This window comes from Balaenoptera musculus, chromosome 21 (genome assembly GCF_009873245.2).
Source record: "Balaenoptera musculus isolate JJ_BM4_2016_0621 chromosome 21, mBalMus1.pri.v3, whole genome shotgun sequence".
NCBI classification, from domain to species: Eukaryota; Metazoa; Chordata; class Mammalia; order Artiodactyla; family Balaenopteridae; genus Balaenoptera; species Balaenoptera musculus.
This window is the reverse complement of record NC_045805.1, coordinates 21,649,458-21,676,553: the sequence shown is the minus strand read 5'-3', so window position 1 is coordinate 21,676,553 and position 27,096 is coordinate 21,649,458. Positions and strand designations below refer to the sequence as shown.

Genomic DNA, 27,096 nt, shown 5'->3' with positions numbered 1-27,096 from the left:
TGACGAAGTAAACTGACGAAGATGATGATAACGGTGATGGTGCCCTTTATCACCTGGACACTCTGTGCCAAGAGTTTCATTAACTGTCACACCGACCTGAGGGGAGGTGTTGCTGGGCCCCATGAGTAGAGGTGGGCACTGGGGCCTAACAGGTCAGGCCACCTGCCGGAGTCAGGGTCCTCCGCTTTGCACTTGGGCTTGTCTGTGCAAACGCCCTGGTTCTACCCACTCGGCGGGGAGGCAGCTCCTGCCAGAGGGAGAAAAAGGCAGGGAAGACGACAGAGCAGGTGGCAGCTTTGATTCTCACAAGCCTTGAATGCCTCACTAGGGGGCTGGGCTTCAACCTAGAATGCTAGAGAGGCTGGAGGATTTTCGAGCAGACACTTGGCCAGAATACTGTGGAGCAGCGCGCAGGTGTGGAGGGAGGGGCTGAGGTGGAGGGTCCACGGCGGGGCAGAGGCGCAGGGCGGGGCTGGGCCAGTAGGTCTGGAAATGAAAATAAGATACGTGCAGAGCTTAGGGAGAATGAGCGAGAATCTGATTAGAGAGCCAGGGAGAAGAAAAGGAGGAAATGGCTCCCATATCCCCCCTGGCTGCCCAGGAGGTTGGGAACGGAGCCCAGCCGGGAGCTGGGAGGAGAGGCCCTGCAGCGAAGGTGGAACTAGGGCGCCCTCTTCTGGACAGTAAAAGCCGCCTGTGCACCGTGCTGTCAGCCCCGGCCCAGCACCACCTAGAGGTCTTTCCAGAACCAGCTGATGCTGAGTCATCACTAACTTCCAAACACTTGGTAACTAAGAAGCTGGTAACCAGGTAGTAATTCAGACAAGTCTGTGCAGAGACACGAGGCTGCCCAAGCCAGCTGCTGCGTCTTCTAACGCATACTACCTCACACTTAGAAGCTGTTCAGTGATACCAAAGAATCACACTCGACAGAAAGTAGAAGAGAACATAATCTGTGGAAGAAAAATAAAGGCAGGTCTCCCGGGGAATGTTAAAATACGTGCAGAGTTGACAGAGGACTGAAATCGTGATCTTTAGCTGCTAAGGCAACACTGGAATACTTAAGGCTATCAACTGTTGAAATGTGGAAGGTTTGAACAACTTAAGAACATTGCACTTACGAATTTGCAATTTGGCAAAGACAACAGGAGGAGAAGGAATCTGGGCTGCACAGGTGGGAGGTGACTCAGTGGGCGGCCTCTGGGGCTTCCTTGCTAGATACGCCTCAGCACCCAGCTAGGCGTCCACCTCCCCACCCAGCCCCCTAACTTCCACATCCATCCCGTGACAGACATGTGTCCCGGGCCACTGAAAACGCCAGTGAAATGGCTGCTCTGGCCTGAGAGTCACGAGAAGAAAACTGTCAGCGACCTTCCAGCACCTACTGCTCGGACCCCATTCCCCTCCAGTCTCATCTCTTACTCTGCTCCCCTGTGTCCCCAGCTCTGGCCTTACTGCCTCCTTGCTATTCCTCCAACATTTCAGGACTCAGGGACTCCGCACTTGCTGTTCCCTCTACTGGGTCCCTGAAGTGAAAGCAACGTTCCCCTCACTTTCCAGCTTTGGCTCGGTATCATGTTCTCAAAGTGGTCTTCCCGATCAACCCATTTAAAATTCCTCACACATACACACTCCCTGTTCCCCCTCCATGCTTCTTTTTTTCCCCAAAGCCCTCACCATCTTTAAATATTACATTTTACTTGCATATGTTATCTGCTCCCCACTCCCCAAGATGCAGGGCTCCAAGAGGACAGGGATTTTGTTCTGTGGTTTTGTTTTTTGTCCGCTGCTCTATCTCCCACACCAAGAACAGTGCTGGGCACAAGGCAACCACTCGATAACTATTTGATGGGTTCCAATCAATCAGGTCTTGGCTCGGCAATACCCAGCGTTCACCCCCATGGAGACTACGTGACTGACCTTGGGCCAACTGGGCTGGGGCGGGGGGTACACCTGGCGGGGGGTTCTCTGCAGCCTTTAATTATCTACATCTGACTACTCCTGTTTTCTCCTTTCCCAGGCTGGGGGAGGTCTGTGTGGAAGCGAGAAAAAAAAACACTTTGCCTTTCACCTACGCAGGAGTTTAGAGTTGGAAAACCGAGAATTGGGTGCCTCGATTTTTGGATTTTGAAGGGATGCCCTTTCTCAACAGCTAAGGGTGATCCCCCCCGGCTGGCTGCCTGGGAGACGGTGTTTAGGACACAAGTGGAAAACTATAGTGAGCACGGCGAGCTTGGACCAGGGGGAGATAAGAGAGCAAATGGCTTCCTTTCGCTGAGGTGTTAAGCCTCCCCTCCTAGGTTCTATCTCTCGCTGCTGTTAAGACCGACGGACTTAACCAAATGGCTTGACCCATCCTGAGCCTCAATTTTCTCATCTGTACAATTTCTTCACCTGTAAACTCAGGTTAATGGTAACAGTCCTGGGCAAACTGAATAAGATACAACCTGTGTTTGAGTTTCAAAGCATCAGGAAAGGGAATAGCTGTCAAGATACAACCTGTGTTTGAGTTTCAAAGCATCAGGAAAGGGAACAGCTGTCAAGGAAGGCCGCGAGCACAGGGTCAAATGTAATATCCTCTCCAAATAAGTGGCCCAGACATCTTGTTTTAAAGGACAAGCAGGCCAAGAATAACTGGTGAGTAATGATGCTGAGACATTTGTCCTGTTCTGTCTAATTGTAAAAAGAAAAACATTAGAGTTTTGTATTGAATAGTAAAAAAAAGAAACGAATTGAAAGAAATAGAGAAAGCAAGCATTTGTAGCATCAACAGATCAAATTCCAAATTTCTAGTTTATACAAGGGCATTTTCCCAGTAACATATCCAACTAGAAATTGCCCGACGGTGTCAGGGCCAGGTCAGGGCCAGGCTGAGGCAAACCTGGGCAGCGTCCCCACTGGTTTTCATTGTCCTCCCCCAGCACTCTGTGCCCACTCTGGTTCCTCCGTGTCCCCAGCAGGCATTGGTGGTCCCATGCCATTCCCAGGGGCCCAGGGACTGCAAGCGTCCTACAGGCCATACATCCCTGGGAAACGTCTCAAGCCCAGAGCAGTAAATTTCCAGAACTTGGCTCTCTCCTCTCCAACCAGCGATCTCATTCGCCCGGACCCAGCTTTCTAATCCACATTCATTCAACAGCTAAATGAAATTCCCAAAGCTCCCCTCTCCGGGGAACTCAGGCTTCCTTCTCTACTGCTTCATCCCCTGCAGCTCCATGCGGCCGTCAGAGTCGCCCGAAAGGCAAACCTGCTTTAAAAACCTTTCCCGGGCTCTCCTTTGCTTACAGAAGTGGTTCTCAGCCTGGCTGCAGATGAGAAACACACACGCCAGTGAACACAATCCACTCCAAAGCCACTAATTCAGACCCTCTGTTTCTAACTCAACTCGGATGTGCAGTCACAGTTGGGAACCTGGCTCCTGAAGTCCCAGCTCCTCTTCGGGCCACAAGCCGTCCTAAGCCAGGGCCTCTCTCCCACCTCCTTGCTCACCGTCATCTGCACGAACAGCCCGGGGATGCTCCCCAAATACACCTGACCACTTCACGCCCAGGCGGTTTTGCACATCCCTCTGTGGGTCTAGGGCCTCATGACTCAAAGTGTGGTCCCCAGACCCGCAGCATCAACCTCAGCCGGTAACCCAGAGCCGCAGCATAAGGAATCTGCATTTTAGCAACATCCCCAGCTGACCTGTAGGAACATTAAAGTCTGAGAGACACCCTGGATCCTTTCCCAGCTCGCATCTCTGCAGAATTCACATGATGCTTCCATCTCTCACTCGAGTAACTCTTCTGCGAAGCCTCTCCACCCTCATCCTCTTCCCTCCCAGCCCTCTCCCCCAAGGAACTAACTCTCCCCACTTCACGATACCACGTCTATAGCACCCAAGCACCGAAACCAACGTACTTCCCTGTGCCCGTGTTAAATAATGTTAGGACCAAACAAAATAATCTAGCTGTTCGCCTCAGGAAATACATGCTCCTAGAAGAAAACAATGAACCAGCTAGACAGCTGACTTACCAAGACTCATAGCTTGTGCATCAAGAGTGGCCCCAGGTCCTCCCTTCACCGTGCCCACCGATCCAGATAAAGCTAGGAAGGCGGAACTCGGCCCAATCCTGACCCCACCGTGCAAGACGCACCTGAAACTCACCCAGCCCAGGCCCTGAAACCATACAAATACCCTGCCCTCATTTCCTTTTTCGAGACACTACCAAGACAATCAAGGTTATGTTCTCCCTCATCGTGGCAGATCTAATAAACTTAGCTTTGCTGAATCAACAGGTTTGTCCAGTGGCCTTTTAGACAGTTGACAGGCAATACACCAATCACAGAGTATGGCAGTTATTTATTTGTATGGTGGATATGACCCCATTCCCGCGGCACTGCCCCTTCCTGAGTTCTCTCTCTCTCTCTCACACACACACATACACACACACCCCACAGACTCACACACAGAACATCAAAACAACACAACCAGATGACTAAAAAGCTGAGCTGGAAACAAGAAGAGAGAGGAAAACAGAGTGAAAGGAAGGATGGGCCAAGGAGCAGCTGAGAAGAGAGATGGGGCCAAAGAGGGTAAGTTTCCCATCAGGCAGGAAATAAACAGTCCTGGGCTGAAGCCTAGCGGAACTCCTGCTCACCCCTCCTCCCTGGAGGAGCTCAGGACAACTGAATTGAATACGGCAGAGGAGCCAGTTTCAAATCCAGACATCCCAGTGGAATTTTAAGGATGGAATATACAACTTGAACCTGAAACTAAAGACTCTTCTGTATCTTCTGTATATTCTAAGAGACTTATTATATGTATGGAGTTGTGAGTTGTATGTACTGAGTACTGAATACATGTATAATATGTACTTAATCACTCAACTGCATGTGTGTGTATACAGATATATAGAAATATATATATATATACATTTACTGTATATATATATACACACATTTACTATATATATATCTACACACATACACACACAGTTACTCTATGTATGTATATACAGTAAATATGGTACACATATATCAGCTTGGGTACCTTTGTGTAATAATGTTTCTATTCCTTCAATGTTATGTGACCTCTCTCTCTCTTTCTCTCTCTGTCTGTAGTGCTTTGAGGGCTATCAAGACAGAGAAAACATAGGTTAAAATTAAATAATAAAGACAAAAGAATCTTTTGAGCTTATGTTGAAAGGATAGGAGCAAGAATAATTACAAAGTCATGACCTTAGTAGGAAAAAATGTACTCGGATTTATCCAGAACTTTCTAATCCAAATACGAAAATATTATCAGGTAATTTTTCGGCACTGATGAATTAATTATCTATTGCTACATAACAAATTACCCCCAAATTCAGTAACTTAAGACAACAAACATTTATTTTTTCACTCAGCTCCCGAGGATTGGGAGTCCAGGAGTGACACAGCTGAGTGGTTCTGGGTCTCTTACAAGGTTGTGGTCAAGATGTCGGCAGGGTCTGCAGTCATCCAAAGGCTTGACTGGGGCTGGGAAGCCACTTTCCACGAGCTTCACTCGAAGAGTTGTTGGTAGAACATCTCAGTGTCACGTGGACCTCTACAAGACTGCTCACAGTTTTCCCCAGAGTAGGGCATCCAAGAGGAAGAGCAAGCAGGAAGAGCCTGTGACTTTATGACCTGGTCTCTGAAGCCTCACACTGTCACCTCCTCTTGAGTCAGTCATATACACACTACTGTATATAAAATAGACAACTAATAAGGACCTACTGTAGAGCACACAGAACTCCAGTCAGTACTCTGTAATGGCCTATATGGGAAAAGAATCTAAAAGAGCGGATATGTGTATACATACAAATGATTCACTTTGCTGTGCCCCTGAAACTAACACAACATTGTAAATCAACTAAACTCCAATCAAAAAAAAAGAAGTGGGCTTCGCTGGTGGCGCAGTGGTTGAGAATCTGCCTGCCAATGCAGGGGACACGGGTTCGAGCCCTGGTCTGGGAAGATCCCACATGCCACGGAGCAACTAGGCCCGTGAGCCACAACTACTAAGCCTGCGCGTCTGGAGCCTGTGCTCTGCAAAAAGAGAGACCGCGATAGTGAGAGGCCCGCGCACCGCGATGAAGAGTGGCCCCCACTTGCCGCAACTAAGAAAGCCCTCGCACAGAAACGAAGACCCAACACAGCCAAAAAATAAATATAAAAAATAAATAAATAAACAAAAAGCATTTATTAAAAAAAAAAAAAAGAAAAAAAGAAGTGAGTAAGTCCAGCCCACACTCAAGTACATGGTAATGAGGCTCCCCCTTCTGAAAGGAATGTTAAATAATTTGTGGACATTATTTATTTATTTGTTTATTTATTTTTGGCTGTGTTGGGTCTTCGTTGCTGAGCGCGTGCTTTCTCTAGTTGCGGTGAGTGGAGGCCACTCTTCTTTGCAGTGTGCGGGCTTCTCACTGTGGTGGCTTCTCTTGTTGTGGAGCACGGGCTCTAGCTAGGCGCGCGGGCTTCAGTAGTTGTGACTCGTGGCCCTAGAGCGCAGGCTCAGTAGTTGTGGTGCACGGGCTTAGTTGCTTGTGTACATAGTTTAAACCATCACATTCCTCCCACATGCAAAATACTCTCATCCTTCCCAACACCTCCCAAAAGTCTCAACCCTGTATAGCATCAGCTTAAAGTCCAGGATGTCACCATTTATTTATTTATTAAAATATATACGTTACTACTTAACTCAACAATTGTTTATTTTTTTAAGATTTTTTTTTTGATGTGGACCATTTTTAAAGTCTTTATTGAATTTGTTATAATATTGCTTCTGTTTTCTGGTTTGGTTTTTTGGCCCTGAGGCATGTGGGATCTTAGCTCCCCAACCAGGGGTCGAACCTGCACCCCCTGCACTGGAAGGCAAAGTCCCAACCACTGGACCGCCAGGGAAGTCCCCAGGATGTCATCATTTAAACCAGGTCTCAGGGCAGGTGAGTCTCCTTAGGTGCAGTCTTTAAGTACAGATCTTCAAGTAGAGTTCAGACTTTAGTTATGAACTGAAGATATTATCTGAAGCATCTATTAGTTATCTGTCACTCTGTAACAATGTACCCCAAAGCTTATTGGTTTAAAGCAACATTTATCATCTCCGTTTCTGTGGCTCAGGAATTCAGAGATAGTTTTGCTGGTAGGCTGACTCAGTGTCTCTCAGGAGGCTTCAGTCAAGGTATCAGCTGGGGCTGTGTCATCTGGAGGCTTGATGAGGCTGGAGGAGTTGCTTCTAAGATCAGTCACTGACATGGCTGTTGTCCGGAGGCCTCAGTTTCTCACCATGTGGACCTTTCCACAGACCACTTAAATGTCCTCATGACATGAGAGTTAGCTTTCCCCAGAGTAAGTGATCCAAGAGCAAGCAAGCAAGATGGAAGCCAGGATGTCTTTTATGACCTAGTCTCTGAGTTGACAAATCATCACTTCTGCTGGGTTCTTTGGGTCACACAGAACAACCCTGATATGATATGGAAGGGGACTACACTTATGAATCCAGGAGGCAAGGCTCATTGGGGGCCATCCTGGAGACAGGCCAGCACGCATGCTAATGAATCAATGTTAGAAGCTGGACCCAGGAGCAATGTCAGAGGCCATAGAGTCTTGTAATGTTTCTGCCACTCTTCATATGATCTTCATACAGCAACAAAACTTCTGGGTACCATGAAAATGGGGGTCTTATATAATAACTGTTCCTACCAGATGAATGATTATTGAACGGTGATGACTGACCAAGAGGAGTTGTGTGAAAACAGCCCACAGACATAGGTGTTGCAGACACATGTTTACCTGCAAAGAGGGTACTTTAAAGTCACATGAACCTGGCAATTGTGGTCTTGGAAAAAAATCACTGGTTTTCTCTCTTCCTTGGTTTGTCTTCTCAGCTCCAAAAAGAGCAAATAATAGCTTCTTCGGTGACATTTTATAGGGATTCAAAACTACATGTGTAAGGCAAACAGCAATTATTAAATTAAATTTAAAAATAACTATTGTAAAGATTACTTCATATTTCATGATATTGTATGGTAACCATCTGAGTTGATAGATGTCTTTCAGTTTTTGGAAAGAAATCTATAAATTCATAAAACATAAATTTCTCCCATTTTATATCTCATATAACCACATTTCAGAAAACTAATAAAGAAAAAAAATCATCCATTACCCTGCAACTCTAACACAATCTCATCACCATATTTCCTTCCAGCCTCCTTTTCTATGCACTTTTCCCATAATTGAAGTCAAGAGTGTACATAGGGGCTTCCCTGGTAGCACAGTGGTTAAGAATCCACCTGCCAATGCAGGGGCCATGGGTTCGAGCCCTGGTCCAGGAAGATCCCACATGCCATGGAGCAACTAAGCGTGAGCCACAACTACTGAAGCCCGCGCGCCAACAGCCCGTGCTCCGCAACAAGAGAAGCCACCGCAATGAGAAGACTGCGCACCGCGACGAAGAGTGGCCCCCACTCGCCGCAACTAGAGAAAAAGCCGGCGCACAGCAACAAACACCCAACGCAGCCAAAAATAAATAAATTAAATAAATTTTTAAAAAAGTGTACATAAAAGTCTGCTTTTTGTTTCTTTCACTTTATGTCTTAATACAGAAACTTCATATAGAGTTTGACAAAGAAGCTATTCAAAATGTGTCATACTCGGGGCAGTGAGCTGAGGGTGGGAGTGGGAGGTGAAAGCTGGGGGAAGGAGGGAGGCATCACGGGTCAGTAAATGCTCAAGAAGGCTGTGTCATGATCAGCTGAGGTTCCGAGAAGCAGGTCTTGGAGGTTATAAAAGGCCAACGAGGGGAAACAGTAGGAGGTGCTGAGAGATTCTGGAAGTTGTGGTCTAGAGGTGAAATTAATTACCTAACCAATCTTTGGTCCAATTTCTCTCTATAAATCACAGATGTTACGTGCACCTACCTTTATAGGGTTGCCGGTGGGGGGGTTAGTCAAATTAATATATGTAAAGGGCCCAGAATATAAGAAAGATGTTATTACTAAAATGATAAGATTCCATGAATCAGGATCTAGGTTTCCCAAAAACTGTTTAGCAGCCTAAGAATTCTTAACAGACCTCTTAGGCATACAATTTATGCCCTAAAATAAGCTAAGTCATGACTAATTTCTATTGTTTAATATAGGACAGTCCGTCTGGACATCAGGTCAGTGTAGGACTGATCATTAATCAAAACCATTGATAACAAATGCCAGTGACGACAGGAACCAGGAGGGCAACCCAAGGACAGGATGCTGGGAGGAGCATGAAACCTGGAGGGTGGAACCCCACCTCCAGGGGGCAGCAGCTACTGGCCTCGTTGCACCGTGGGAGTGTAGACTAGGTTGCCAGGTGACAGCAAGCGAACATTTTCATCATTCATCAGAATTAATGTGCTATCCCACAAAGCAAGGTGATGCTACAAGGATGTTTCTGGAAAGTTACACACACAAGCCAACAGTGGTTAGGTAACAGGGTTCCCAGCACAGGGAGAAGAGCTACATTTTCTGTCTTATCCCCCAACTGTTGGGGGTTATTTGATTTATATATTAAAATACAGTTAATTTATAAATTTTTTAAAAAGTACACAGACATACAAAATGTTTCAAGCAGTCCTACACTAGAGCCAAGAAACCCATTAACTTTATTCAGCCCAGCAGTTCTCATACTGTTTGACCTGGAAGCTTTGTGTGCCTCATAAAATGTATTAACACCCTAGAAAGCACACTTTGGGAAAGGCTGCTCAGCTTTCAAAAAGAAGACCCAAGCAAACCAATCAACAAAAACACATAGGATGTTGTTACGGTGCCATATGCCCGGAGCACCCCAGAGCTGTTCCTCCAATGGTGCTGGCAGACCTCTGCCACCTGCCATCCTCGCATCATCAGCTGGGACACAGCAAGTTACTCCTGAGGGCCTGACCCTCTATCTCTTCTCGCTGCTCAGCTCACAGCGAACAGGTCTGAGCATCACGTTAGCACTTAAAAATGTGAGTTTCCCCCTGAATCCTTGGAAAAGTTTGTTTTTTTTTTTTTTTTTTTTTTTTTACTATTTCTCTAACAATCACCTTACGACAGAAGCTTTATGAGTATGTGAAAGATAGAGAACTATCTCCTCCAATGAGGCTTGAATACACTTGGTACTGTTGGAACCCTGCCAATGGTGTTATGATGAATTATAATGACAACAGCATATTTCTCACTTGCTTCTCTTTTATCTTCTTTATCAGTTTGTGAACATGGAGAGCAGGCTGTGGTAGCCTTAGATTCCTTGTCTGTAAAATGAGCGTAATAATATTCATCTTACAGAGTTTTGTCCGCAAGAATTTTTTAAAGATCAAATAAAAAGGCAAATGTGTGTAAAGTTCCTAAAACAATACCGGAGATGTAGCAATACCCAATCACTGACAACTACTGATATTCTTTCTATACTTCCTCTTGGAGGATGGAAGGAACCATGGATCTGACATGTGTACAATCACTAGAGTAAGTCACAGAATTGTAGTGCTTGCAGTTGGTTGAAATTTTTTCAAGGGTTGGAAGGATTTTAGAAATGATCTTTTACAGATGAGAAAGAGAGAAACTGAGGCGGAGAAAAATCAAGCAACTTGACCATGTTTTTCACATGAGTGTAATTTACCAACCCCCACCACTTGGATCTCAAACTAAGAACACAAAACCTCACTGAAAAGTTCCAAACAACATTCAGGACTCATCTGAGGTGAAGACGCCCATAAATCTTCACTTCACATGGTCCCAGGGATTCTGTAATTTACACACATTTGAATGGTTAATAACACACTGGAACTTTCTGTATATCAGTACTAAGTGACCTGCTGCAAGTTCCCAGTATGTTACTTAGGTCCCTGTTTGCCTGTATTTCACAGTCCACAGGTTTTCTTAGGCAGGCATTGCAGGAGTTAGGCAGCAAAACATCAGCCCATTCCATCACTAGATGGTGCTGCACCCACTCGTGGCGGATCCGGGGAAGCCGGCAGAGGGAGGGACAGGCCGAGCTTGAGGAGAAAACAGGAGAAGTTGAACGTCCGGGTTCTATTTTAAATGTTCATACTGGGCCATGAAAGCAGATGAGTTAAGTTTGCCATTATCCTGCGTACTTCAATCTAATGAAACTGAATAAAAAGAGAGCACAGCTGGAGAAGTGGCTGCCAGCCCAGCCTCTCTGGGCTCTACTGTGGGCAGAGGGAGGATCCTGACAGAATCCCATCTCCAAACTCTAGATCCGCCCCCAACTGAACAGGAAGTGAACGCGCTCTGGACCTTCTTTCTAAGAAAACGGTGACCATCTCTAATGTTATTTTAGAGACAATGGGAACTGAATGATAAGAGCTAGTGAAAGAGAACCATTCTGAAAGAAGTTAAATACAAGAGCACTTAATGTTGGGATAATAAAGGGAAATGGAAGAGGACAAACAGCACATAGAAAATAAAATCAGAAAGAAGAAAAGTGAATGTTTCAGAGCAACAAAGTGTGGTGAGTTGGAAAGTGAGGCTTTTATAAGAACTCCGAGTTGCAAAATTTCAGAGCTGGAAGGAGCCTTATAAGGAAGCAGAATTGGGCCGGAGAACTAAATAATTTGCCCCGAACTACGCAGATAATTCGTAGCAGACAACCACTGGACCCACATTTGTGCTAACCCAGAGCTCCTTCCACGGAAACACGTGGCCCTCTGCACGTCTAACTGAAAACCTTTCACAAAATCCAAGGAAAACCACGTAGAAACACCCTCCCTTCTGTCTCCACGGGCGGTGTGCACACACATCCACCATTCCAACAATACAGGAAATTGATGGAAGCCATCCGAAACTTCAACGGCGGGCACAGCTGCCACAGATAACATATCACACGAAAGGCTGGAAATCCGTGCTGTGCACATTCACACAGGAAGCCCAACTCAAGCTGTTTTGACCCTATTTAGTAATCAGTTACATGCTCACAAAAGAATGCCAGAGCAAAAACAGAAGGGAAAGAAAAACCACACACACACACACACACACACACACACACACACACACACACACCCCTTTTTCTTATGAAGAAGAATCAGTCCAAGAAATTTAAAGAGAGGCCCAGCTGGTTTATAGTTTTGCAGGAAATCTGGTAACTATTCTGTGATGCCATTGTCTCCGCCAGCCCAGGGTGATGGCACAGCAAGGCAGGCACTGGGGTCATTCAAATACATCAAAACTGTATTTTACCTCAATCACACTTACATTTCAAGTGAAAGTATTTTGGACACTTACATTTACATTTAAAGTAAATCACACTTACATTTCAAGTGAAAGTATTTTGGACCTAAACATTTCTGATAATTTTCAGATGTACTGTGGTTTGACGGGAAGTGTTGGGCACACCTGTGGTTCTGCCAACCACTTCAGAGCTGTGTGATCTTGGGCAAGGTACCTAACTCCTCTGAGCCTTTCTTCTACCAAAATGGGACTGAATACCTATGACCTCACAGGATGGGACTGAGGAAGAAGTGAGAGCCGACTTCCTACAGCACAAAGGAGCATCCGTAGATATTCACCTCCTTCCTTCAGTATTTTTTTCTAATTCACTTCATTGGTGTGGACTTGGCCTCAATTAAAGAGAAACGTGAGAAGAAAATGGTTCATCCTTTGGAGGCACTGCTGAGTTCTTTTAACCCTAATCTAAGACAGGGGTTCTCCAAACATTTTGGCCTCAGAATTCCCTTAACTTTTTTTTTTTTTTTTTTTAACACTTACACTCACAAAAGGGAATTTTGAGGAGCTTTTTTGAAAATGTAGGTTATCAGTATTTACCATATTAGACATTAATACTGAGAAATTTTTAAAATATTTATCAAAAAAATAATAATGCATTACATGCTAACAAAAATTATGACGGTTTTCCCAAACAAAAAGTTTAGTGAGAAGGGTGATGTCATTTACAAATCTCTTTAATGTCTGGCTTAATAGAAAACAGCTGGATTCTCATATCTGCTCTGCTTCTACGTTCATTTTGTTGTAATGTCTTGCTCTAGTTGAGGTTTATGAAGAAAAATCAGCCCCCCGTGTGTGAGAGGAGTTTAATAGGTTTTTTTTAAAAAAGATAATTGTACATATTCTTTGATACTGCAACTAAATGCAGTAAAGTGCTCGTTTCTTTAAAGTTAATTTTCAGTGTGGAATCTGCAACCTTGTCAATGAACTTTTAAAACTCTTATATGAAATCCATTCATCTATTTTGCTCTTTGTACAGTTCATTTTCTCATGCATGATTTTGTAACATTTGGAAAATGCTGACTCACTGAACTATATAGATCATTCCAAATGTTGACCTATTTTATCATACAACATCAAAAAATCCCACTATTCATATATCACCACCAATCTCATCAGAAAAGTCTCTATAAGGAAGCTCTCAAGCTTCCTGTGATGGACACAAGTTTTCCATAATTCTAATTTTCTCTTGAAAGTTAAAATTTTATTGCTGGCAACTGATAGTGTCATTGTTTCACTTGACAAGCTCACTTTATTCATTTTTGGCAGAATATGTGTGAAATGCCCAAGTCTAAATAACTATAGTTTGTCTTTCATTCTCTAAAGTAAAAATGATGTTCCATGACAAAAGAAGGAGCCAATTTAGCTCACGATTCAATTGCCAAGTGTTTTTCCTCAAGGAAACCAACATATTTCACTATTCAGCAGAAATGTTCTATGTGTATTTCCCATTTCACACAGAATATGAAATAGACACGAGGTCGAGATTTCATAAAATGAATAGCTTTCACTGATTTATTGAGGACATTCTTCAGTGAAACTGGAATCTGTTTTGCTGTGAGTGTGTGGTGACAGTTTGGTGCCTCTGCTTTGGTTCATGCCCTACCCTCTTTTGCTTCTGTGCCATCACTGGAAATGTCACCACAGTGAAAAAGTCAACATCTTAATAAGGTTATGAAAATAGTTTTGATGTTACAGACTCTCTGAAAGGGTCTCAGAAACCCCTGCCCCCGGGGCTCCGCAGACCACACCTTGAGAACCTCTGCTCTAGCCCCCTTCCCACACCTTGATGTTCCTCCTTCCTCGGCTCTCCAGCGCTCCCACCTTCAGTGAGCTCTGGTTGCTCTGAGTTCCCCTGTGGCGGCACTCAGTGGGATGTCCTATTTCCCCAAGTTCTCTGGCTTACAACTTGCAAATAAATTACGTACAAGATAGTTTCCAAGTCCTGCGATAACACGGACTGATGTTGACAGAGAGAGACAGGTGAGGCTGAATAAGACGGCCCCAAAATGAGAGGTGTCACATTTGTGCACCCAGTGTGACTAATGGTAATTAATGGGTACAAACGGGGATGGGTGACGTTTCCAGTAAACTAGCTGGCGTAGAACTGGAATACCTCGTGGGAAGCTGGGAAGAGGAGGAGGGGAGAAGGCACGGTTCTTTGTGTTTGAAAGGAGGGCTACCGTGCCCCTTGGGGCAGGGGGGTTGGCAGCTCCCAGTCCTCCAGGGGGAAAGCAAGGCACTGGGGGGCAATGAGCTAAAAAGAGTGGCTGGGACTTGGACAAGAAGCCACTCTGCCCCCCGAGGGCCGATGTGGGGCTGCTGAAGCATTGTACCAGGTGCCACCCGGTCTGCCTGGAGGCTGGTGGGAGGGGACAAGGAGGGAACGGAATTATTTGTAATACACGACGACCTTCCAATACCCTGGTTGCCATACCCAACTTACACTGACATCCAGAAGCTGGCTGTCACTCCTGCTTCCTAGTATTACAAAGGCACTTCTAGGATACACTAACATTTCCATCCAAACCAGTACACACCTAAATCAGGGCAAGAATAAACAAATAAAAATAAAAAACAAAGAAATCACACCTAACTCGAAAGAATGACTTGGAGGTTCCACTAAGAGAAGCACTTTGCCGGAGGAGATCATGCCACGCCCTTGAGAAAGTCTCTCTAGAATTAATTCTTGCCGGGTTTTCCTCTCGCCTTTACCCCAGCAAGAACATGCCGTGGTTCAGGCTGAAGGAACGTGTCCTCTGCGGGGGGTTGGGGGGGTGGTGGGTGCAGCTCTCAGGAAGTTTCCGGTGTTTTCTCTCATCGAAGCTTTTCTGCTTAGTCCGGGGAGTGGTCTCTTCTCGTCTGGAGCTCAGCTTTTCACGCCTCCTTCCCCTGCGATCCCTCTCCTTTGACTTCATGTTCTTCCCTCCAAGACCCACAATTTTGTTTCACACTTTTCCCATGAATTATTGTAACCGCAGCAAAGGTATATTTTCTCTTTCCCTGGTCACGTCTCTTTAGCCACTTCCTGTTTTTCAGAAGGGACACACTGGAGAGGTCGCGGGTCTCTCCGCAGGACACCACACTTCATGCAGATGGTGTATATGCGACTAGCAACGTGAAAAGCCTCCCTGCTCTAGAAATGCTCATCCAAGGGCATCCATGCAAACCCCTCTACCCATTAAATCACCAACGATTCCCTCTCCTTATGAAATCATAAAATTCTGGAGGGTAGGGACCTTTATATCGCCATAGCCCCAGCCCTTGCGGACTGCTGAGGCTTTTACGAGAAGGATGTCAGAAAACGTGCTCCACTCTGCTACTCAGCCTTCTTCATGGTGTTCCCAGAGGCAGCTGGTGTGGGTGGCAGTGATAAGGGCAGTGGGAGGGCGGGTCTTTCTCTAATCTCTGTTCCAAGAACAACAGTACTTCTGCTGTAACCGCCCCTTCCCTGATCACGTCGCTTATCATATGCTCCCCTTTTGCATTGGCTCTAAAATGTTTAAAGCCAAATTTATACGCCACATTTAGCAGCCCTCCAGGACCTTATCACCAGCATCTTAAGAATCAGACACATGCAAGGCAAAGGACCACAGCTTCATCATCTCTGTCCCATCTTCCTTTCTGAACTCTGACCTGTGTCTTGGCTACAGTTTGTCTTCCGAAAATAGACCCTTGTATAAATGCTAACAAGCTGGTCCTGCATCTCCATCGCAGGGACATTTTTCACTTTTCAAAATCCCATGAATCACAGTGAGCTTTCTCTTGGGGCCCTGGGGAACATGGCAGGGAAACAGCACATTTTAATAACGTTAAGGCAAGTCAGCGTCACAAGGGAGCCAGTAGGTTTCCACAGCTGCCTAACCTAGTTTGATAACACCAGCTCGCACTCTAAGTAACACTTGAGTCATCGGCCTTGCCTGCCTATTGACCGGATTAGGATCGGGGTAGGTGGAAGCCATGAGGGGGTGGGCGGTGGCCAAGGGTCAGGGAAGCCAGCAGGAAATCACAGAGAAAATAAGCAAAGCTAGAGATGAGCTGTCCACTTCTCCTTCGTCCATTCTTCTGAAAACTCTATACTTTATAGTAAATTCACACCCTGCAAAGTGAATCTAGGAAGACCAGGGTGCATCCTAGCTGGTCCCTTTATCGCTCTTCATCCCAGATTTTTAACTTTATATCCATCTTTAATCCATACCTCCAGCTCTTCGGTTTCTGCAAACATCTGATTCACCTCTTAGCTTCTTGAAATGGAGCTTGCTTTCTGTCTCATTGAGTCTGCTCAATCCCTTGCTTTGAGTGTCTCCTTACAGCCCTTGAGAACCCTAAGACACCACCGGCTCCATTGCCCCTGGCTGAACCAGTAGCCAGTGGTAGGCCTGGGAGAGACTGCACTCAAAGATCTGATCAAAAACATGCTTCTGCTTAAAATCAATATTAAAAACTAAAAACAGAGTTACCATATGATCCAGCAATCCCGCTCCTGGGCATATATCCAGAAAGGACAAAAACTCTAATTAGAAAAGATACATGCACCCCAATGTTCACAGCAGCACTATTCACAATGGCCAAGACATGGAAGCAATCTAAGTGTCCACTGACAGATGAATGGATAAAGAAGATGTGGTACATATATACAATGGAATACTACTCAGCCATAAAAGAACAAAATAATGCCATTTGCAGCAACATGGATGCAACTAGAGATGATCATACTAACTGAAGTAAGTCAGACAGAGAAAGATAAATATTATATAACATAATCTAAAAAAATGGAATCTAAAAAAAGTGATACAAATGAACTTATTTACAAAACAGAAGCAGACTCACAGATTTTGAAAACAAACTTATGGTTACCAGGGGGGAAGTGGGGGGAGGGATAAATTAGGAGTTTGGGATTAACATATACACACTACTATATATAAAATAAACAACAAGGATTTACTGTACAGCACAGGGAACTATATTCAATATCTTGTAATAACCTATAATAGAAAATAATCTGAAAAAGAATATATATATATATATATATATATATATAAAACTGAACCACTTTGCTGTACACCTGAAACTAATACAACATTATAAATCAACTATACATCAATAAAAAATTTTTTAATCAATATTAAGTAAATAAAATGAAAGTTGTGTTTTTTGCCCAAATCTTAACTCTTCAAATATTTTCCTTCAACTTTTTCACTTAATTTTTTCAGTATAATTAAGCTCATGGAGAAGTGAAATAAAACGAGCTGAAATCCTAACCCATGTAGAATTTCCATTATGTAATATCTGCTCACTTATTTTTAGATGAAAATTTATTCTGTTTTGTAACCTTCCACCCAAGGCCTCCACGGAAGGTAGTAAGCATTGATAACGTTCAATTTTAAGAAGCTGAGATTTCACAGTTGTTATTTTTCTTCAGCTCTGCACAGACCAAAGAACGAAGCCTGCAAACAGCTTCCCTGAGAACACTCTGGCTGCATTTACACTGTTTCCTAAAGCAAGCACACTCTGGTAGTTTCTGTTAAGGAAGAGGAAACTTTCCTCAGCTTAATTCCCAGAACACAGAGCTTGAGTGTGTGGGAGAAATCAAGTGGACTTGACAAACACATGACATTCACACCAGGGGGACAACGGATGGATGGCTTCAGCCTTGCCTGCCTAGGTTTGGTGAGGATATTTCCTACAGAAGAGGACCAGTGTGGCACAATGGAAAGAACAGTACATTCACAGGTACTTCGATGGATTTAATTTTGGTTTTGGTTCATCACTCCAAAAACTGAATGTGTGAGGAAAAGCTTATTCCCCAACAATGTTATGAATTGCATGGCTATGAGGAGAACAACTGTTCTGGTTTATATCCTGGTAGGTGGCCACCAAGCCAGAGCCAAGGAACCCAAAAGCCAGGTATTAATCACCTGTCCATTCCTCACCATGCCCGTTCCATACTGTATTAGTCGGGCTTCTCCAGAGAAACAGAATCAGTAAGATCTATCAAGAGATTTATTCTGAATTATCTTCTCACACAATTGTGGGAGCTGGCAAGTTCAAAATCTGTAGGGCAGGCCAGCAGGCTGGAAATTCCAGTAAGAACTGATGCTGTGATCCAGAGTCAGAATTCCTTCCTCATCAGGGAATCTCAGTCTTTTCTCTTAAGGCCTTCAATTTATTAGATGAGGCCCAACTCACATTGTGGAGGATAATCTGCTTTACTTAAAATCTACTAATTTAAACATTATCACATCAAAAAAATATTCTTATAGCAATATCTAGACTAATGTTTAACCAAACAATTGGGCACCACAGTCTAGCCACATTGGCACATAAAATTAACCATCACACCCAGTAAGTGCTCAACAAATTGATTTGATTGGATAGGAAACCCCAGACAAAACATGTTCCTGAGCCACTATTTCTTCAGCTGAACAATGTAAGGTTTAGACCTCATTCCTCCAATTCTGGTAGTCCAAGAGCAAACATTTAAGTCTTGAGAATATGGAAAATCTATGGCCTCTGGTCTCCTTGGATGAGTTGATGACTTTTAAGCAGATGACAACACCATCACCACATGGTTACCCCCAGTGTCCGCAACAACAGAATAAATACTATATAAAGTTCTGCAATCCAAAGAGCCACCTTCCTGCTGTTCTGATTTTCTCTGGCCTAATCACACAGAGGGGCAGGCCTCAAGTTGCTTACGGTGTCCAAATCACCAGATCTCCATGGGACAAGGGCTCCGACTCTAAAAATGAACAGGCTGCTTAGGAATTTAGAACCTAGGAGTAAAGGAAACACCTCTTAAATTGAAGGGAGTTCACAGAGAAGCTTCCAGAAAGGCTCTAGTTCCATCCTTTACTCCTGGTTCTTTGTTGTTTTTTTTAACCAGTCCAGGAAGGAAATAACATCCAGTGTCTTTGGAAGATTATCAGAAGAGGGCCACCGAGGAGGAAGGAAAGTCAAAACACAGTCATACCTTTTTCCTCATCTTGGTGTCCCGATTTGCTATTGAATTCTTTTCACCAGAGTTTGCTGTATTAGTTTGCTTGGTAGTTCATAACAAACTACCACAAACTGGGTGGTTTCAACAACAGAAATGTATTGTCTCAGATTTTTAGAGGCTAGAAGTCTGAAACCAAGGTGTGAGCAGGGTTGGCTCCTTCTGAGGGCTGTGAGGGAAGGATCTGTTCCAGGTCTCTCTCCTTGGCTTGTAGACGGCTGTCTTCATATTCACATGGTCTTCCCTTTATGGGTGCCTGGCTCCAAATTTCCTCTTTTTGTAAGGACACCAATCATATTACCTCTGTAAAGATCCTATACAGGTCACAACCAAACAATCACATTCTGAGGTACTGAGGCTAGGACTTCAACATATGAACTTGTGGGGACACAATTCAACCCATAACACTTGTTCTCTGCATATGGCTGTTAGTTTCCCTTCACTGTAGATGCAATAAAACAGTATCATAGGAAACTGGTATTTCTATAGTGCTTTATGTTTTTCAAGGGAGATAATGATCTCCTGGATGGAAGGAACCTCATCTATTTACCTGAATACCCTAGAGCAGGGGTCCCCAACCCCCGGGCCACAGACTGGTACCAGCCCGCGGCCTGTTAGGAACCGGGCCGCACAGCAGGACGTGAGTGGCGAGCAAGTGAGTGAAGCTTCATCTGCTGCTGCCCATCGCTCCCCATCACTTGCGTTACCGCCTGAACCATCCCCCCTCTTCTGTGGAAAAACTGTCTTCCACGAAACCACTCCCTGGTGCCAAAAAGGTTGGGGACTGCTGCCCTAGAGCAGTGCCTTGTCCGTGACACTCAATAAATAAATGTTTGGGCTTCCATGGTGGCCCAGTGGTTGAGAATCTGCCTGCTAATGCAGGGAACACGGGTTCGAGCCCTGGTCTGGGAAGATCCCACATGCCGCGGAGCAACTAGGCCCGTGAGCCACAACTACTGAGCCTGCGCGTCTGGAGCCTGTTCTCCGCAACAAGAGAGGCCACAATAGTGAGAGGCCCGCGCACCGTGATGAAGAGTGGCCCCCGCTTGCCACAACTAGAGAAAGCCCTCGCACAGAAACGAAGACCCAACACAGCCATAAATAAATAAATAAATAAATAAAAGCTTTATTAAATAAATAAATAAATAAATGTTTGTGGAATGGACCAGTCATCCTCTCATTTTATACTTTCCCCATCTCTCTAAATATTTTCTTCAGCCCCTAATCAGAGGTAGCATCCAAGGTACTGATATGCTTTGCTTGGTTCAACCCAAGGTTCAAGCAGGTGAAACCAATACAAAGGAGACCCTAAACACCACGGCAAGTCCTGCTCTGAATCCCTACATCAAATACAACGGGCATTTCTTTTAGGTGATGTTCCACAAGGAGAAAAAAGGCAAATATTTTAGTTCAGTTCTGGTAACACACAGAACTATTTCTGTTTCCTGTCTGACTCCATGCATATGAGGACTTTCTACACCAGGAAGGCAATTTGGTTTAGAAATGTTTTCTTTCATTTAGGGTTCTGTTTGTTCGTTTTGTTTTCTGAACTTTCAGATCACTGACTGTGCCAAATAATTAAATCATAAATCTGGCATTTTATGCATGTAGATTACATCTTTTTAAAGTTGTTTTTATATGTGGAGTTTATCTGAAGCAAATGTACAGGCAAGGAGAAACCCCTGGACTTATTGCCAATAGAACTGGGCTCTTATGAAACCCTAGATGTCATGTAATTTATTTCTACAGTGTAGAATAGATGGATAAAGCCAATGGTTTGTTTTCCATGAGGCTTTGAGGGGTACTATACCTTAAAGGGGTTAACACAGACACAGGTCTGGAATTTCAAAGATTAATTCTGCCATGTTGGATCAAGCCCAGGAAAAACCAGCCTCCGAGTTAGGTGATGTTAAGAGTTATGTTCATTACCCTTTATAGCTCAGAGTCATCCTTCTCTACCAAAGGGACATAACTCTCAAGTAAAATAGATAATCAATTCCTTAGTGATACTGCTTCCTAAGAAGCAAACAAACTGGTACACTGAGAGAGAATAAAGGGATGTGGGCCCTTACTGTTGGGTAGAGGAAGGTTTTCTTTTTAAAGAAGATAACATTTAAGCTGAGATCTAAAGAGCAAGAAGCCAGCTGTGTGAAGCTCAATTTACAGACTTAGTGATGGATAAGATGAAGGCAAGTAGGGGTGAGCGAGAGGGAGAAATCATGTAGGACTCCCAGGCGTCTGTCTTGTGCACCTGGCTTGGTGGTACTAATGTTCCCAGAGATCGCAGAAAGTGGGGAGAAGGAGAGGACTGAAGGAAAGTCAAAGGTTATGTTTTGGGTATGTCATGTTTGTGATGACTGTGAGAATTCCAAGGGGAGATGTCAAGTAGATACGGATGCATCAGGATCCCGGCTGGAAACCAGGATAATATGAGGAGAGTTTAATAGAAGGATTATTTACAAAGGTGTGAGGAGAGTTTAGGACAAGCAAAGAGAGATGGTGCGGTACATCTTGAAGCTAGTAACCATGCATAGGCCTGAAAGAGCAAGTGAAAAGGGCAGTAACTGGTAGAGAGAGAGAGACAGAGAGTGACAGTGCTGGTTAGATGGAGAGGGCCTTCTGGTAGGCGCTGTGGCCCTCAACAGAGAGATGCAGTCTGAGGTGAACCACAAAGAGGGAGCTAGGTACTAAATTTATTGACCTCACTCTCCTCCTGCCTTTCAACCTTCTGCTGGAAACTTCTATTGGCCAAACCCAGTTGAAGTGAGAGAGTCTGTTGATGTAGCCCACAAAGGTCAAAGTGCCAAGGGCAGAGAGGAGGGTCAACAAGAGTAGAGAGTGGATCTAGAAGGACAAACAAAATATACAACACAAGGCAGTTGGATATACTGAGCTCTATTAATGGGAATGTAAAGTGGTGCAACCTCTATGGAAACAGTATGACAGTTCCTCAAAAAACTAAAAACAGAATTATGACCCGGGGTCTTGAAGAGATCTTTGTACACCTGTGCTCACAGCAGCATTATTCATGATTGCCAAACCGTAGAGGCAACCCGAGTATCCACCAACAGACAAATGGATGAACAAAATGTGATATATACATATAATGAAATATTATTTAGCCTTGAATAGGAATGAAATTCTGACACATGCTGTAACATGGGTGAACCTTGAGGACATTATGCTCAGTGAAATAAGCAGTCACAAAAATACAAATACTATATGATTCCACTTACATGAGGTACCTGGAGTAGTCAAATTCATAAAGACAGAAAGTAGAATGGTTGTTGCCAGGGGCTGAGGGGAGGAAGAAAGAGGGGGATGGAGAAATGTTGCTGAATAGTATAGGGTTTTAGTTTCGCAAGATGAAAAACGTTCTGGAGATTGGTGGCACAACAATGCGAACGCACTTAACCCTACTGCACTGTGCACTTAAAAAGGGTTAAGATGGGGACTTCCCTGGTGGCGCAGTGGTTAAGAATCCTCCTGCCAATGCAGGGGATCCGGGTTCGAGCCCTGGTCCGGGAAGATCCCACGTGCCGCGGAGCAACTAAGCTCAGGCGCCACAACTACTGGGCCTGTGCTCTAGACACTGCGAGCTACAACTACTGACCCCACATGCCACAACTACTGAAGCCCACGCGCTATAGGGCCCTTGCTCCGCAACAAGAGAAGCCACCGCAATGAGAAGCCCGAGCACCGCAAACGAAAAGTAGCCCTGCTCACCGCAACTAAAGAAAGCCCGCGCGCAGCAACAAAGACCCAATGCAGCCAAAAATAAATAAATAAATTTATAAGAAAAAAAGGGTTAAGATGATAAATTTTATGTTACATGTATTTTACCACAATTGAAAATTAAAAATTAAAACATTTTATAATTTTGTTTTACTTCATTTAAAAATATCAACTGAACATCTTTTCATATCAGTTGAACATTTTTTGGTACTATCTTAGCAGTTACATAATAGTCGATTTTATTATTGCATATCTTATTTAATCAAATCACTGTTTTTTGAAATTTAGGTTTTCTACAAAAGCAAACATCATAAACAAACTGCAATAGACAGCGCTTAGCTACCTCTTTGACACACGTGCAATTATTTCCCTAGAATAAATTCCTAGAATGGAATTGCTGGGTCAAAGGAGAATATGGCTGTGTCAGGGTGAGACTGGGGTGGGAAATGTAATATGAAAGCTGAAATATGAAAACCAGTCAACAGAGACCTGAAGTGCGGTGTGATATAAATTAAGTGCTATATAAATATTTCTGGTTGGAAAAGGAAATGTGATTTACTCATTCATCTATTCCTTATATAAAATGTACTGAGACTCTGCCATGCACCACTGTTCTAGACACTGTGATATCACGCTGTCCTATTAAACACTCTCTTATCCCTCACAGAACTTAAAGACTAGGGAAGAGAGAAACAAGTAAATCACCAGTTTCAGTGCAGCTTGGTACATGAGGGAAGGGAGAGATGCCCAAGGGCTAATGCAAGGAGAAGAGGAAGTTCACCAATCAGGGGAGGCTTCTCCATGGAACTAGCTGTGTGTCAGTGAGCAGAGTTTTGAGGGACAAGTCAGAGTTATTCAGACTTCGAAAGTGGATAACCACATGGCATAGCCCACCTCCAAGATGGCGCCCAATGACCCTCGCCTCCTGGTATTTGTGCCCTCATGTAGCCCCCTCCCATAATGGATCAGGGCTGTTTTGAGTGCCCAAAAGAGAATGATGGAGATGACAGTGTGTGAACTCTGAGGCTAGATTATAAAAAGCACTGCAGCTTCCCTCTTGCTCTACTGGATTGCATGCTCTGGAGGAAGTCAGTGTCCGAGCCATTCAAGCAGCTCTGTGAAGAGGCCCATGTGAAAAGGAACTGAGGCCTCCCACCAACAGCCAGCGCAACTTACCAGTCAGGTGACTAAGCCATCTCAGCAGGGAATCCTCTGGCCACCATGGTGACTGCAGCCCTGGCCAACATCTTAACTGTGGTCTCATGAGGGAACCTAAGGCAGAACCGAAGAGTCATATAAGTGATTACTGGTTTTGTAAGTCATGAAAAAGTTCTGGGGGATTTGCTTCTCGGCAATAGTTAATTTAATATACTACCTATCAAGTAGAGCTTAAAATGTCTAAAAATGGGAGATATTTGGAGTGACCCCAGAGAAGGTTACATGTGGGGAAAGAGCAGGAGCTGGAGCTGGAGAGGAAAGCGGGGCCAGATTATCCCCGGCCGTGGGACACTCTGCCCTCCTCCCCTTCTTCCTTGCCAGCGGAACCAGCCTTGTTGACGTGTTAGGTGGCCATTTGGATGAGGTCACACTGTGAGGATGTGTGTTAACAAGGTCCGTGGGCTGAGGGTAAGGCCTTGGCTGGGGGAAAACCCTCAAAGGGTGAGCAGAGGCAGAAAATTACAGCCGCCCAAGAAAGAGTGACCACCGAAGTAGGAAAGAAAAGGAGAAAGTGGAGTTCCAAAAGTTAGACTTTCAAAAAAGGGGGAAGGTTATTGGCATCAAAGGAAACAAAGAAATCTAACAAAGGGACTTCCCTGGCGGTCCAGTGGTTAAGACTCCCTGCTTCCACTACAGGGGATGCGGGTTCCATCTCTGGTAGGGAACTAAGATCCCTCCTGCCACGTGCACAGAGCAGCCAAAAAAAATTTGAAAGAAAGAAAAAAATCTAACAAGGCCCGAGAATTGGGCACTGGAAGGGGTCACCATGGCAGCCCCTGTGTCCTTTGTTGGGACTGTGGGAGCTTCAAAACACTGGGTCCGACCCTCTGACTCTGGTAAAACCCCTCACCTCTCTATCTCACCCCTTTGTCTCCTCCCATTTTCTCTTTTCTTCTCTTCCCATTGGCCATCTGGCCTCTTCCCGGCTCCCACCTCAAATGTCTTTGCTTTTTGCCTCTCAGTGCTTGGAAGAGTTTCCCCACAAAGGTCCACACTGCTCTCTCCTTCGCCACCTTCAGGCTGACGCCCCTGTCGTCTTCCACGTGACGCGCCTGCGGTTGGAACCTCCCATCCCCACTGACACAGTTTCTATTCCGTCCTCTCCCCTCTTGCTCCCCCTACTGATCACTCTACAGGCCGCATCTTTTACTTGATGGTGCTTATTGCATCTCCCCTTCTCTAGGGTGTCAGCTCCAGGAGTTTGAACTCTATTCCCAGAACCCAGCACACAAGTGTTCTTTAAATATCAGTTAAATGCTGCAAAAATAAGGCACAGTTCCTGTTTTCAGGACTCGTGACCTCCAACCAAGTGTGACAGCTGCTATCTTTGAGGCATGCACAAAGCACTAAGAGGGCTCCAAGGAAAGAATGACAGAGGAAGTAACTTCTGAGCAGAGAAGACAGGAGCAGGGGAGGTGGAGAGTGAAAGGGACATCATATTCTGATGTGTCTGGACCATGGGGTGGGAGTGGAGGCGGGGCGTGATTGAGACCAGACTGTAAAAGGTTTGGAGACAAGCACACTAAAGAGCCTTACCTTTATCCTACAGGCCAGAGATTTTCAAACTGTCCCCTGCGGACCCCAAGGGCTTCACACTTGCCAGGCCACTCGATGCATTCCAGCCTCCACTGTTTTACATATCGGGCTTCTGATTAGTCCTTCTTTTGAAGGCTTCAATTCCGCCACCAGACTTTGAAAACCATCTCTGTTGGTAATGGAAACTGTTGTCTTAAAGAACCACCAAGTGCAAGTAATATCAATCATTCCCTTTGATTGAGGGCAGGCAAGGCCTGGGGGGTAGGGGAGGCGTGAGAACGTGCAGGTTTTCGGACTCAGGTCTGGCAGCAGTGGGGCGTAGGAACCAAGCCTGGGCTTTGAGTAGGGCTCGCACTTTATCAAGGCTCAGCAGAGGATAGCGGTGGAGCAGACCTGCCTTCCACGCACGTAACACACAAGTCCCGCTGCCTCGGGGCGCACCTGCGGTTAGCCCCTGTTGCACTCCCCGCTTCCCAAGAGATGAAGCAACTCGCTAAAGACACACCCTCACTTGCTGGCGAAGGTGGGGTTAGCTCTCCCAGCTCTGCCGTTTTTAACGCATTGTTTCAAGTCCTAAGCCACCAGATAAAAATAGTGCAACGGCTGGAGTGAGTGAGGCAAGGGCAAAGAACGGGGGATGGGGGGAGGGGCGGGAGCGAGGGGGTAAGCAAGGGAGTGCGGGGGGACTGGGCCGGTTCCATTTGGGCCAAACCCGCTTCCTTATCTGCAAAACCGGAGAAACTCGTGCTCTCTGAGCCACCTGCTCATTCGGTGACACTTCTTTGCTTTCAAAAAGTGTAACAGATACACGAATGTGCCAGATTCCCATTTTTCTGTCAACTTCTAGGAAGATACAGCTAAGGGAGGGAAAGGAGGAGTTTTCCCTTCCTGTATCACACCCGTAACTCAAAGTGCTGACCTTCAGGAGTCCGCGCGGTCCGGAGGCGGCGCGGAGCGGACTGGCTGCCTAGTGGCTACGTGACTGCGCGCTCGCCGCGCCCCTCGACGCCCGGGACGCGTGCCGCGGGCTGGCTCCGCCCCGGCGACCCGGGCGAGGAGGGGCGGATCCCCTCGCCCTCCGCCTCCTCCCCCGCCCCCCTCCCCGCCTCCTGCGCAACTCCTGGCGTCCAAGTCGGGCGAGCCTGCCATGCAGACGCACTTCCAGACGCACGCACCTCCCCCTCCTTCCTGGATCCAAGACGCACAAGGTCGGCATCCCTGAGTCTTGGCTTCCTGGTTCATAGACTCATGACTTGGTGAGGCTCCCTGAGGGCCCTTCCAGCTGCTCTAAGGTCTGAGGCTATAGTTTCATGAATGATGCTTTTCCACTCTGCAAACATTAAT

The 27,096-nt window shown here is 45.3% G+C and overlaps 1 long non-coding RNA gene across 1 annotated transcript in view; it reads right to left on the bottom strand.

Moving 5' to 3' along the window:
* Positions 1-26,785, bottom strand: part of LOC118887991 — a 206,298-nt gene extending 179,513 nt beyond the window's left edge. Inside the window, exons 1-3 of the long non-coding RNA XR_005018219.1 lie at positions 26,672-26,785; positions 25,753-25,921; positions 24,175-24,270 (exon numbers count right to left, since the gene is read on the bottom strand). This is a non-coding gene — a long non-coding RNA (uncharacterized LOC118887991). The remainder of the gene's footprint in view (positions 1-24,174; positions 24,271-25,752; positions 25,922-26,671) is intronic.
* Between the last annotated feature and the right edge of the window lie 311 nt (positions 26,786-27,096).